The 12,243-nt window shown below is 43.2% G+C and overlaps 1 protein-coding gene across 3 annotated transcripts in view; it reads right to left on the minus strand.

Moving 5' to 3' along the window:
• Positions 1-12,243, minus strand: part of DENND2B (DENN domain containing 2B) — a 103,912-nt gene that overhangs the window by 83,349 nt on the left and 8,320 nt on the right. The window contains exon 1 of one of the 3 annotated variants that reach the window (XM_034666525.1): positions 6,247-7,901. The exons of the other annotated variants lie outside the window; for them this stretch is intronic. The gene's annotated coding sequence lies outside the window, so the exon portion shown is untranslated. Of the gene's footprint in view, positions 1-6,246; positions 7,902-12,243 lie in introns of those variants that run through there. 3 annotated transcript variants of the gene reach the window in all.

The following is a 12,243-nucleotide window of genomic DNA, read 5'->3' on the forward strand; positions in this document are numbered from 1 at the left end:
GGAACAGCTCCAGGTGATGAGGCCAAAGGTATGGTCAAGCCATGAGACCGTATAAGGATGGAAGATGAAGTCTTTAGAGCTGAGAAGACTGAGTGAGGGTCTGTGAGGCCAGAGCACCGAAGGATTTGCAGTATGCGCTTCCAAGCAGAAATTACAATCCAACACACCCTCAAATCCCTAGCCTCTTCTCCTTCCACTGGACCTACTTGTAAAGCCCTAACTCGAGATCCGTTCAACCATCAGCATTCTTTTCTTTGTTTCTTCAGGAGAGCAGCTAAAATCCACTGGTCAGAAATCAACATGTCTAAGAACGTGTCTGAAAAGTCTTTTAGAGAGACATTGTGACGTATTTATGGATGAAATGGTATGATGCTCCCCAAAATCCAGTGGAGAAGGAGGGGTAAGTGGACGAGGATGGAGATACAACAAGCTAGGCGAAGCACTGATCACAGCTGAAGACGGATGATGGATATGTGGCTGTTCATCTTGGAGTCTCTCTGCTTTTGTGTATGTTTGACATTTTCCACAATAAAATGTTTAAAAAATAAAACCACTTAAGTGAAAGATTGATGGGGAACAATGCCAAAGGTTACCCACAGATTATCTGCTGGTTATAAAATGAGAACTATAATTTTACAATGGAGAAATTTGGCTGGCCCTACCTTAAGCAGTGACCAAATTTAGCATCAATAATAGTGGGAAAACCAGACATTATGTGCCTCTGATCTGCTACATCATTTATAAAGGGTCCCCCCCAAAAAAGTGCTTACGCTAAACCTAATCAAGCCTCTAGATCTAATCTGCAATTTACAGAAAATACAGGGGAGAGAGGAAGAACCTAAGCAACACCCCAAAGAAACAATCGGACAAATCCATAAAGTGCCAAGCGAATTCCTGTTAAAAAATGTAAGAAAAAGAAAAACAAAATCTTTTTTAAAAATTTAAGAAAAAGGAATGCCTAAACCAGAACTCATCAGTTCCACTCCGCCTCTAATAAAACACTTTCCCCTCCTGTACTTTTTCCACAGCCTTTCTCCACTTTTTCCCAACTCTCTCCCAACTCTACAAGCCATTTCTGACTTTTCCTTCTCCATCTTCCTCCAGCTCATTCTGTCCCTAAGCCCCGCAAACCCTGCCTCCTTAATGCCTTGGGTGGCCTCCATTCCCCGGCCACTCTCTCACCCTGATTTATTATCAATTGCTTGAATTACTGCCATAATCTCCTAAGAACCATCTCCTTGCTCCTACTTTTACTTTCTTCAAGTCTACTTTCTACACTTCAGCCAAAGTGATCCTGCTACAATGTACATTTTACCGGATGACTCCAGGGCTCAAGTTCTTCTAGCAGCTCCATGGCCCCCAAGGGCACTTCCCAGAATGTAAGGAACTGCAGGGCAGGCCCTCGTCAGCATCAAATCACAAGGTGATCACGTCTTTTGTCTGCTAGTTCTTTCAAACCTTCTCACCGGATTCAGAAGAAAGTCTCCACTTGCTGCTGCTGTCCCTAGCTCTAACATTCGGTCTCTTACGAGAGACTTTCATAGGCAGCAGTATCTGGCTAAAATTTTTTGTGCTCACTGTATTTACTTAAAAGTTATCTTGTGTGTATGGCAAGGAATATTGATTTTCCACTTTAAGAGAGTGAGATAACATTTCCTTTTAAAATAAATTTAAGTTCGAACGTGAGTTGATTTAAACATTATGTAAACAACAGGTCAGGTATTAAGAGGCCATGGTAATACTGTAAAGATGGTAAGCAATGAATTAAGTTTGGCAAAGCCCGCCCTATACCATAAAATGCAAGTTTCTCTGTATGATTGCGGTGATTTCAAAACAAGTTTGTGAACTGTTGGCTGTTCCTCTCCTTGAACCAGAAAAGCGCCTGTAACTACCCCAAGGAACAGAACGTGGCCTATGTGAGGGTGCTTAACTTCAAGACCAGGTTAGATAAAGGCCATGCAACCTCCTCCCGACTCTCTGGGGGCACTGGCTTTCAAGTCCTGAGCCACCCGATAAGAGACCCCGCGATCCCTGAGCCCCTGTGCTACAGCAGCCACAGGGAATAATAATGGAGGGTGAGGGGAAGATGGAAGTAAGAGCAATAGAGCAGAGGAGCCTCAACTGCTTGAATCTGCCCAGCTCGGGCACCACACATGGTGGGGCGTGAGTCTTCTGATGATTCCAGCGCCAGCCACCATCTGACTAAAACTACGAGAAGACCCCAAGCAAGACCCCCAAAGCCATGCGAGGTAATAATAAAGTTATTGTTGTTTAAACACCCACTATGTCTGGGGTGATCCGGTATGCCATGGCAGAGGCAGCCCTTCCAGGCCCAGTTCCTGCGACCCGTCTCTACAGTCTCGTCTTGACACTCCTCATCCTGCCCTACTATGCACAGCCAGAACGGCCAACTGGTAGTTATGTGCACATAACTTTGCACATATTGCTTCACTCCTCTCTGTCTCTGCACATGCTGATCCCTCTACCTGGAACGCCCTTCCTTTGGCTTGGCCACTTAAAAAATAACTCTTCATGGTGGTCAAAAGGAACAAACTTAAAAAAAAAAAATCTATTTACCCTTCAAAATCTGAATCAGCTGTAGTTCCTCTGTGAAACCTTGCCCTTATCTTCCTCTCCTCTTCCCACCAGTGACTAAACGAACGCTTTCCTCCTGGTACCACGGATACAGTGAGATAAATCACACTACAGTGTAGTGACCTTTTCCGTGACTTACCCACTGAACTACTAAGTTCCTGAACGGCAGGGATTGTACGTATATATGCAGCCAGTCCTACAGGGGCCTAACGAATGTCTGCTGGTCTGAAGTCGTTTCTCCTGCTTCCTTATTTAGCCTATTCCCACTAAAAACATTTCCGTCTAAGCTCCTGGCTGACAAGAACAGAAATGATGCCAGGGCAATGATGCTCTCCTGGGTATTTCAAACCCTAACTTCTCTGGCTGCAGGATTTTACTTACTCTGGCCCTTGAATAAGGCTTTCTCTTCTGGGTTCTGACCCAGCACTGAAAGGTGACTTTTAAAATACGATTAGGTGGGACTCAATATTTAGTAATCAGAACATAAATAATTATTCCTCTTCCTTCTCTCAGTTCAAAAATCTTCCTTAATCTTCTAAGCAGCCAGGTTTCTTCACACTTCTTCCTGCTGCTCCCCTTGCCCAGGATCACACCTATCCTGGGTCTTGTCCTCACATCCCTTCAGACTCTGGCCCTTGAACCTCCTCAGCATCAAACACGCATTTGCCTCTCTGCTCCCACCTCAGCCAGGCTGAGGTCATCTCACCAGATATAATGTAAGAGCAAAGCTTTCATGTCACACTACCTAGGTCTAATGTGTCAAATATAATTACACAGAGTATTCACCATAAAGTTCTTCAGAAGGGGAGTGATACAATTATGGCTAAACATCAAGAAAAGGAATCTGGCTGCATTGTGTAAGGATAATAGAAAACAAATAAAAACTGCGACTGGCAGTCAGAAGACTTGGGCACAATTCCTTGATCTTGATCTGCCTCTCTCACTAAAGACCTTTATATTGCAAAAAATTCAAATATAGGTAGCCTCACTCACGAAAAACACTAAAGTAAACAGACATTTACAAATTTTATATAAAGAGCTGATTTAATAGAAGGTTATTTTTAGGTTTTTTATCAATAAAATTTAATTCCTAGCTCCATCCTTAGTAGAAACTTAGTTTAATCAGAACCATAAAGATCCTAGACAAAAATCAATGAGTTGTATAATTCTGATGAGTAATGAAAATTTTTCCAAGTATGACACAAAATTCAACTCAAAGGTCATTAAAGGGAGAAAAAACAAGCCCTGAAGGAAAATATCATATATTTGCCTAAAGAAAAATTTAAAATATGTGAAAGGCAAATAATTAGCAAAAAAAAGTCAAAAATTAAAAATAAACTGGGGGAAAAAAGATAAGCAACTTACATGGCGAACAGTTCTAATGTAACATGTATGTAAAAGCTCTTACTAAATCTACAAGGAAAAAGAATGACCAAACAGAAAAGCAAACAAAGTATTTGAAACAAAAATTCACAAAAGAATAAGCACAATTGCCAGTGAGCATAAAAGGTGTTCGATTCACTAATAAGAAATCCGGGGGCGCCTGGGTGGCTCAGCGAGTTAAAGCATCTGCCTTCTGCTCAGGTCTTGATCCCAGGGTTCTGGGATCGAGCCCAAGTCAGGCTCCCTGCTCAGCAGAGAGCCTGCTTCTCCCTCTGCCCTCCCCGTGCTTGTGTTCCCTCTCTCTGTCAAATGAATTAATACAATCATTTTTTAGAAAAAGAAATCCTAAATAAAGTAACAATAAGAAATCCTTTTCACCTATCAGATTGGCAAAGATTTATAACAGCCGTGTTGGCAAGGGTGCAGGAGAAACCTTTACATACTGCTGAGAAGAATTACATTGATACGACTTCTTTGCGAAGCGGTCTGGCAATGTTCACTAATATTTTAAGTGAGTATACCTTTGATCAGCAAATCTTCCCTTCTAGGAATTTTGCCGAAGGTAGTACAAGTACTACAATGCTCTGGCAAAGACAGCTGTCTACAGCTGGCTGCTGCGGCCCAGCCCTGTTCAGGACAGGAGACACTGGAAACAGCCCGAGTGTCCACCAATAGAGGCTGGGTTAAATAAAGTATGCTACATCCACCTGAAGAAACCCAGTGCTGACAAGGAACGACAGCCTAGGTAAATGACCAAGTGAACACATTTTCAGAAGAGTATCATCTTTGTTTTCCATTGTTATTATGGCAACATATATATAAAGTCTGCCATTTATGCATTTTTGAGTTTACACTCAAGGTATTAAGAGGCCATGGTAGTACTGGTGCCATTGATTACATTCACAGTGTAGTGCAGCCATCACCACTACCAATTTCTGACACTTTTTCATCACCCCAACAGAAACTCTGTAACCATCATTATGCAATGGCTCCTCATTCTCCCCTTTCCCCGAACTCTTGGGAAACCGCTAGCTTATTTTCTGTCTCTGTGAATCACCAATTACAGAGACTGCATATAAGCAGAATTATCCAGTATCTGTTCTTTTGTGTCTGGTGTACTTCCCTCCGCACAATGTTTTCGAGGCTCATCCACATTGTAGCAGGTCAGAACTCCATTCCTTTTTATGGCTGAGTAATATTCCATTGTGTGGATATACCACATTCATTCATTCATTCATTCATCAGTGGGTGAATACTCGGGTTGTTTCCAACTTTTGGCTACTGGGAATAATGCTGCTATGAATATTGGCATGTAAGTATCTGAGTCCCTGTTTTCAATTTTAGGGGGTTTTTACCTAGGTGTGGAATTGCTGGGTCATATGGTAAGTTTTAGCTTTGGAACTTGGTTCTCCAACAGCTGTACCATTTACATTCCCACCAGCAGTATGTGAGGGTCCTAATTTTTCCACATCCTTGCCAACACTTTTTGTTTTCCATCTTCGACTAGACTATACTCTTTTTTTGTAAAAATAAAATAAGTATTGTAGGGGGAGAAATCCACTGTTACCCAACCGTTAACAATGATTATACTCCTGGGGCATTGGTTTATAGGAGAGGCTCATATTCCAACATATATTTTCCTATTGTGTAAAAGTTCATAGAACAAATGTATTACTTTGTTATTAAAAAAGAAAAATATCTTAAACAAAAATTAGCCTGAGATAGTTTCATGCCACGCTTTCTAATCTGACATTGCAACACATTACAGTTCTTGTGAAATGCTTACAGAAAGGCCCCGAACCCAAAGTGCGAGGCCCTGCATCCCTGTCCTAGCTCTGCCACCTCTCTGGGAACTCTGTTTTCTCACCTCTAAACTCTGATGCACTTGGGACGGGACCAGCATTCCCAACAACAATGCCAAGAATGGGTTACAGCTGTGCAGACAGAGCGACTCCTTCAAGCCCCAGGGCAGCACTGGGGCTCAGCACTACCAGGAGTCTCCTCCTATTAGCCTAATGTGCCTTACAAAAATGATCACTTCCTGCGTGCGCAGGGGTACGAAAGAGGTTGGGCAGAGCTAGGTCAGGTAACCTTTCATATCTCTTCCACACTGAAACAGAATTCTACAACTGTTTTGAACTAATGAGCGAAGCGAAGAAAAGGGGAACCCCAGGAGATCCTCCCCCCAGGAGAGAAGCAAGCACAGACAGTGTTGTAAGAAGTGAGAACGCCAACGAAGAGAGGCGTTTATTCACGCAAGTGTCTCACCTGAAGCCACGGGTCTTGAACTAGATAGCAAGGGGGCAGTCCCTGGAGCCACACTGTTCTGCGAGAAGCATCCCAAAGATACCCTCCTGGGCAGCAGACAAGTAGAATGCCTGACCTCTCTGGGAAGAGGCACTGAGGCCTGGCTAAGTGAAAGCCAAGTGAAATTCTCTCTTCCAGGTGTTCTCAGCCTATCAGCTGCCAACTGTGGACTTTGCCCTGGAAATTCAACTCCTGGGCTAAAGAGATAATCTCCCAGGCATGTCCTGTGTAAACGTGGTTAATCAACAGCACACACTCGGTGCTCAGCCTGCCTGCAGTCCCTGAAACAGTCCTGCCAACCAGGGGGTGTGCTAAAGGGCAGGTGGGAGCTTATCCCGCATCAATGTCATCTATCCTAATAGAATCAAGTGCCCAGCATGGGCATTTTCCAAGAAGAAGTCAAACAGCTGTTTAGGGACGAGCACTCAGCTGGAAACCCCATCCGGAAGTGATACGGATATCGTGAGAAGAGTCACTGTGACCGAGGGCACAAGCCTTACCAGGCTTTGTTGACATTATGGTGGTAAGCCACCCAAGAGATTGCAAAGTATAGACATGAAGTTCTAGGTCACTGAAAGAAGGCATATGGATTACATCTGGCCCTCACACCCTTATCTGAATCTCAGAGGCTGAGCCTCTTACACAGTGGTTCCCAACCTTCAGCAGCACTTAGAAACTTGCTTAAAAATGCACATTCTCAGGCCCCCTTCAGACCTACTGAATTGGAAACTAGCTCTCAGGTGAATTGGGGCCCGCTTAAGTCTGAAAACCTGTAACCTGGAGTTCAGACCCTCCAGAATTCCCTTATACTCCGCTTTAAATGAACTGTGAGAGACTGGAATACTACCCCACTAGTTACACCAGGTAACAGAAGTTTTCTCCCCACTCTCCCATTCTATCTTCCACATGGTCTCACAGGTTTCTTTTCTACCAACCAAAACCAACTGTGTCCCTTTCCTATTTTCAAAAGAAGGACTCCCCAGTGCCTGGAAGGGTCAAGCCCTTTGAGATCTGGCCGAAGCAATCTTCTCAGCCACGCCCCTAATGCATCCGTATGTCCCCACTCTTGGTAGGGACCCGCTCATGGTAGGTGACCATCTCATGTCTGCTCAGTGAATCAGATAAAAACACTGTCTAAAGGAATCTTTCCTAACCATATATCTTTTCCTTCAGAAGCAAAGTAGTTACTAAAACAGACAGAGACAGGGGAGACGGGAAAGCAGAGTCCCATTACAAAAGAAAATTCCTCTGTGTGTCAAGAATCTATGCTAAAACGAAATTCAATCTCATCCCGCTCTGCCCTTCACAAACTATTCCATCTAAGCTGGCTGACAAGGCTGAACACAGATTTCATGAGCACCAAGGAATCAGAGTTTATAAACAGCCCACACATTTTCATTTCAGAATCCTGACCCTTGATTTGTAGAATCCAAACAGGATCAATCCCTCAAAAAAGAAGGAGCCACTAACAGAAACTAGTCAATGTTCAATTTCCAGCAAGTGAAAGTTGTGGCCGGATCCACTTCTTTCCTCAAACATTTCCACTAAACTTTGAGACTCTAAAGAAGACCCGTAAACTAGGAAACCATAGTTCATTTACAAATGCTAGTTTACTGAAAATTACTTAAATTTTCCAAACACAAATTCTATCTTCTTACTATAAAACAGAAGGAATTGTAGTCTAGCACATCTGACTACTTGCGGACTACTGTTCATGAGAAAGACCATCGCTCTTCCTGCCCAGACAAAGAGATGTGATTCAGATTATCTGTTTCCAAGTTGCAACCTACCCCCACCCTCCCCAGATTTTGATTTGGACTGGCATTCTCCATACTTACCCAGGTACTTCTTTCAGGAAAGCTGAAAAGAACTCATTCAAATCCACAAACATCCGAAATCTATCCTAGCTTCCAATGGATAGAAAAGAGAACATGACAGTAAACAACACATAACGATTCTGGGGGCAAATGCACATGCAATATTTTAGATAAACTAAGAGGAAGTACATTTTGGTGTACCAATCAGAGTGGAGGTATAAAAGGGGCACATCCTTTGGAATCATACAGACTTAGATTTGGATCTTAAGCAAGTTAGCCACTCTGAGTTCCTCATCTGTAGACATCAGAACACCAACAAATTCACTCAAAGATTATTGGGAGAATTTACTCAAATGATGCAAGTGAGAATGCCTGGCCTAATACAATGCCAGGAACACAGAAAGCATTCTCTAATGATACACCACAAACCTAAAATCTACAGCAATTTTTAAAACATAAATTGCTTGATCCCAAGAATTATGCAGAACTGAATTATACTCATTCCACTCCTTTTAGCTAATTAGCTATGCCTGTCCCCACTCCAGATCCCCTCTATTTCCCCATATTCTTTTTCTTGAGTCTTCTCAATCAAATTCAATATTCCTCTTAGCCAATCATCCCTCTTCCATTTTGACATCTTATGTCATGCCACAGGCCTAGAATATATGCCCCCCACGCTGGTTCCCCAGACTCCTTCCCGTGGCCAAAAGGCTGTACCTGACCTGGCCTCCACCAACAGCTTCTACCCTTATAACCACTGGCTTCTTATAGTCTAAAGATGACTTCATGCTCTTTCAACATGCCAAGCTCTTTCCTACCTCAGGGCCTTTGCCCCTACTGCTCCCTCCTCCAGAAACGTACATTCCTCAAACCTGGACATTCACAGCTTCTGCTTGTGCTTGAACTTGCAGCTCAAATGTGACATTCTCAGAGACGCTTTCTCTAACTTCTCTTTTTTTTTTTTTAAAGATTTTATTTATTTATTCGACAGAGATAGAGACAGCCAGCGAGAGAGGGAACACAAGCAGGGGGAGTGGGAGAGGAAGAAGCAGGCTCATCGCGGAGGAGCCTGATGTGGGGCTCGATCCCAGAACGCCGGGATCACGCCCTGAGCCGAAGGCAGACGCTTAACCGCTGTGCCACCCAGGCGCCCCTCTCTAACTTCTCTTTTAATAGCTTTCAAGTTCCTATTACTCTCCCTCTTTTACGTCACCACGATTTCTTTCATAGCTCATATCACTATCTTTATCTCATTTATTGATCTGTTTACTTGTTTACTGATGGCTACCCCAAATACTTTACATTTCATGACACACGGACTTTGCTGTCTTAGGGATCTCCACATCCCCAGTATACAGAACCGTGCCTAGACCAGAACGGGCACTAATAATTATGTATTAAAAGAATGAATGAATGAATGAATGAATGAATGAATGAGAGAAAGAAAGAAAGAAAGAAAGAAAGAAAGAAAGAAAGAAAGAAAGAAAGAAAAAAAGTTTCTAAAAAGAGATGCAGAGTTTAACACACACCCCCGCACCCTGCTTCTCTATGTGGTAGCAGAAGATGGAATGTGACAGAAAGAATGTAAAGTAAAAAGAGAAAGGCTACTGTAAATAATGCTACTATAAACACAGGAATGCATATATCTTTTCAAATTAGTGTTTCTGTATCCTTTGGGTAAATACTGGATCCTTTGGGTAGCAGTATTACTGGATCATATGGTATTTCTATTTTTAACTTTTTTGAGGAAACTCCATACTGTTTTCCACAGTGGCTGTACTGATTTACAACAGCCAAGATATGAAAGTCTCCATCAATAGATGAATGGATAGGGGCATGTGGGTGGCTCAGTCAGTTAAGTATCTGATTGTGGCTCAGGTCATGATCTCACAGTCCTGGGATCAAGCCCCACATCAGGCTCCCTACTCAGTGGGGAGTCTGCTTCTCCCTCTCCCTCTGCCACTCCCCCTGCTTGTGCCCTGTCTCACCTTCATGATCTCTCTCTCTCTAATAAATAAATAAAATCTTTGAAAAAATTTAAAAATAGGTGAATGAATAAAGATATGGTGTACACACACACACACACACACACACACACACACACACACCACCGGAATATTACTCAGCCATAAAGAAGAATGAGACCTTGGCAACTGGGACAACTTGAATAGACCTAGAGGGTATCATGCTATGCGAAATAAGTCAGAGAAAGACAAATAACATATGATTTCACTTACACGTGGAATATTCAAAGCAAAACACAAACAAACATAGAACAACAACAACAACAAAAAACAAGGTCTTAAAAAACAGAGAACAAACTGGTGGTTGCCAGAGGGGGGTCAAGTGGGTGTATGGGTGAAATAGATAATGGGGATTAAGAGGCACAAATTTCCAGTTATAAAATAAATACATCACAGAGATAAAAAGCACAGCATAGGGAATATAGTCACTAATATTGTTACAACATTGTTCGGTAACAGGTGGTGACTACACAGAGTGGGGAGCACTGAGCAATGTACAGAGTTGTCGAATTGCTCTGTTGTACACCTGAAACTAATATAATACTGTATACTAACTATACTTCGATTAATTACTTAAATTTTTAAGCCTGAGGAGAAATAAACTCTTAGAGAACACAAAAGGTCATCCCAATTCCCCTGGTGACAAAACAGTAACTGCTCTCAGGGGCTGGGATGATGTCACAGGTGTTACAGTCTCCATACTTGCTCCCCACCCCCAACCCCACTGATTTTGTTGTTGTTGTGGTAAATACACATAACTCTATGGTGTTCTCCTTTACTTTCTACAGTGTCCCAGGGCTCAGCTTTGTTGTGCAGGCTATGTAGACATCTGACCTTAGGTACTCTTCAGGTGAAAAGAAGTTTGGATAGCACTGCTTTTGAAATCTATCTGGGGGCTCCTGGGGGGCTCAGTCGGTTAAGCGTCAGCCTTCAGCTCAGGTCACGACCCAAGGGTCCTGAGATCAAGTCCCACATCTGCTCAGTGGGGAGTCTGCTTCTCCCTCTGCCTCTGCCCCTCCCCCTCACTTGTACGCTTGAGCTCTCTCTCTCTCAAATAAATAGATAAAATATTTTTTAAAAAAAGCTTTTCTATTTCTATTTGGTGAGATTTAAATAAGACAAACATCTTCAGTTGCTCCTCACTGTTTTCTTTTTAACCTGATCCCTGCAACTTCCCTTTGGGCACTTCCTCAGAGTTCAACCCACTGCCCTTCTTACCACCAGTCTCCTCCCAGCCAGCTCTCCCGGCACAAATGAGCAGTAACTCACTCCTGGACAGCAGTGAGGACTCCAACCCAGAGACAGGGAGACCCAGAGAGGACAGTGCTGCCCACACCACTTCAAAAACAGCAGTTTAGCTGGCAGTCTTTCCATGGGCGTCTGAACCCAGACGGGTGAGTGAATCAGGGGGTTAGAGGGAGGCAAAGAAAATAAAAAATTTCAGTGCTCTCTTTCCTTCCTAGATTCCAAAGTCTCAATTCTCTAAACACAGCAGCTGAGTTAGTCAAGTCACAGACTGCGCACCAAGGTCACGCCATTGCCAAGTTCACGTTAGCTGTCCCAGGTATTTTCTCGCACATTCAAGCACCACACTTCTTACCAGTTGCTGGGGTCAGTTAGGTTCTTTAGTTTCCTTTCTCCATTTGCATCCACTTCGCCTAGTGACAGAGCACTGTACATGCACACAGGGTCTCGCCTGCTTTTCCTCAGATCTTTACGAATGCGTGCAGGTAGCTACGTGTGATCTCTACACCATGTGGTCTTCGCCTCTTTTAATCGCTCCTTCAGAACACACAGTAGGTCAAAAATTGCTAGTAAACTAAATGGGGTGAAGGATTCTGGTATAACTTCGTGCTGAGAAAACTGACCTCCGATAAGGAGTGCCAGGCATGGTTCTGGCAGCCACGAGGACCGTCAAGACTGAGCTTCTCCCCACGGTACAGGGGGTTACTGTAGAGTCAGAGCCCCTGCCTACAGAAGTAAAACTGCACAGGAAATAAAACGTTTGACCGTAATCTGCAGAGTTTGGTCTTCTAAAGCGAAAGGAACCTTGAGTTATAAACAGCCTGACTCCAAGGGAAGATCTGTGCAGCACCTACTCCCAGGAACTCCCCATT

This window comes from Ailuropoda melanoleuca, chromosome 8, assembly GCF_002007445.2.
Source record: "Ailuropoda melanoleuca isolate Jingjing chromosome 8, ASM200744v2, whole genome shotgun sequence".
Classification (NCBI taxonomy): Eukaryota; Metazoa; Chordata; class Mammalia; order Carnivora; family Ursidae; genus Ailuropoda; species Ailuropoda melanoleuca.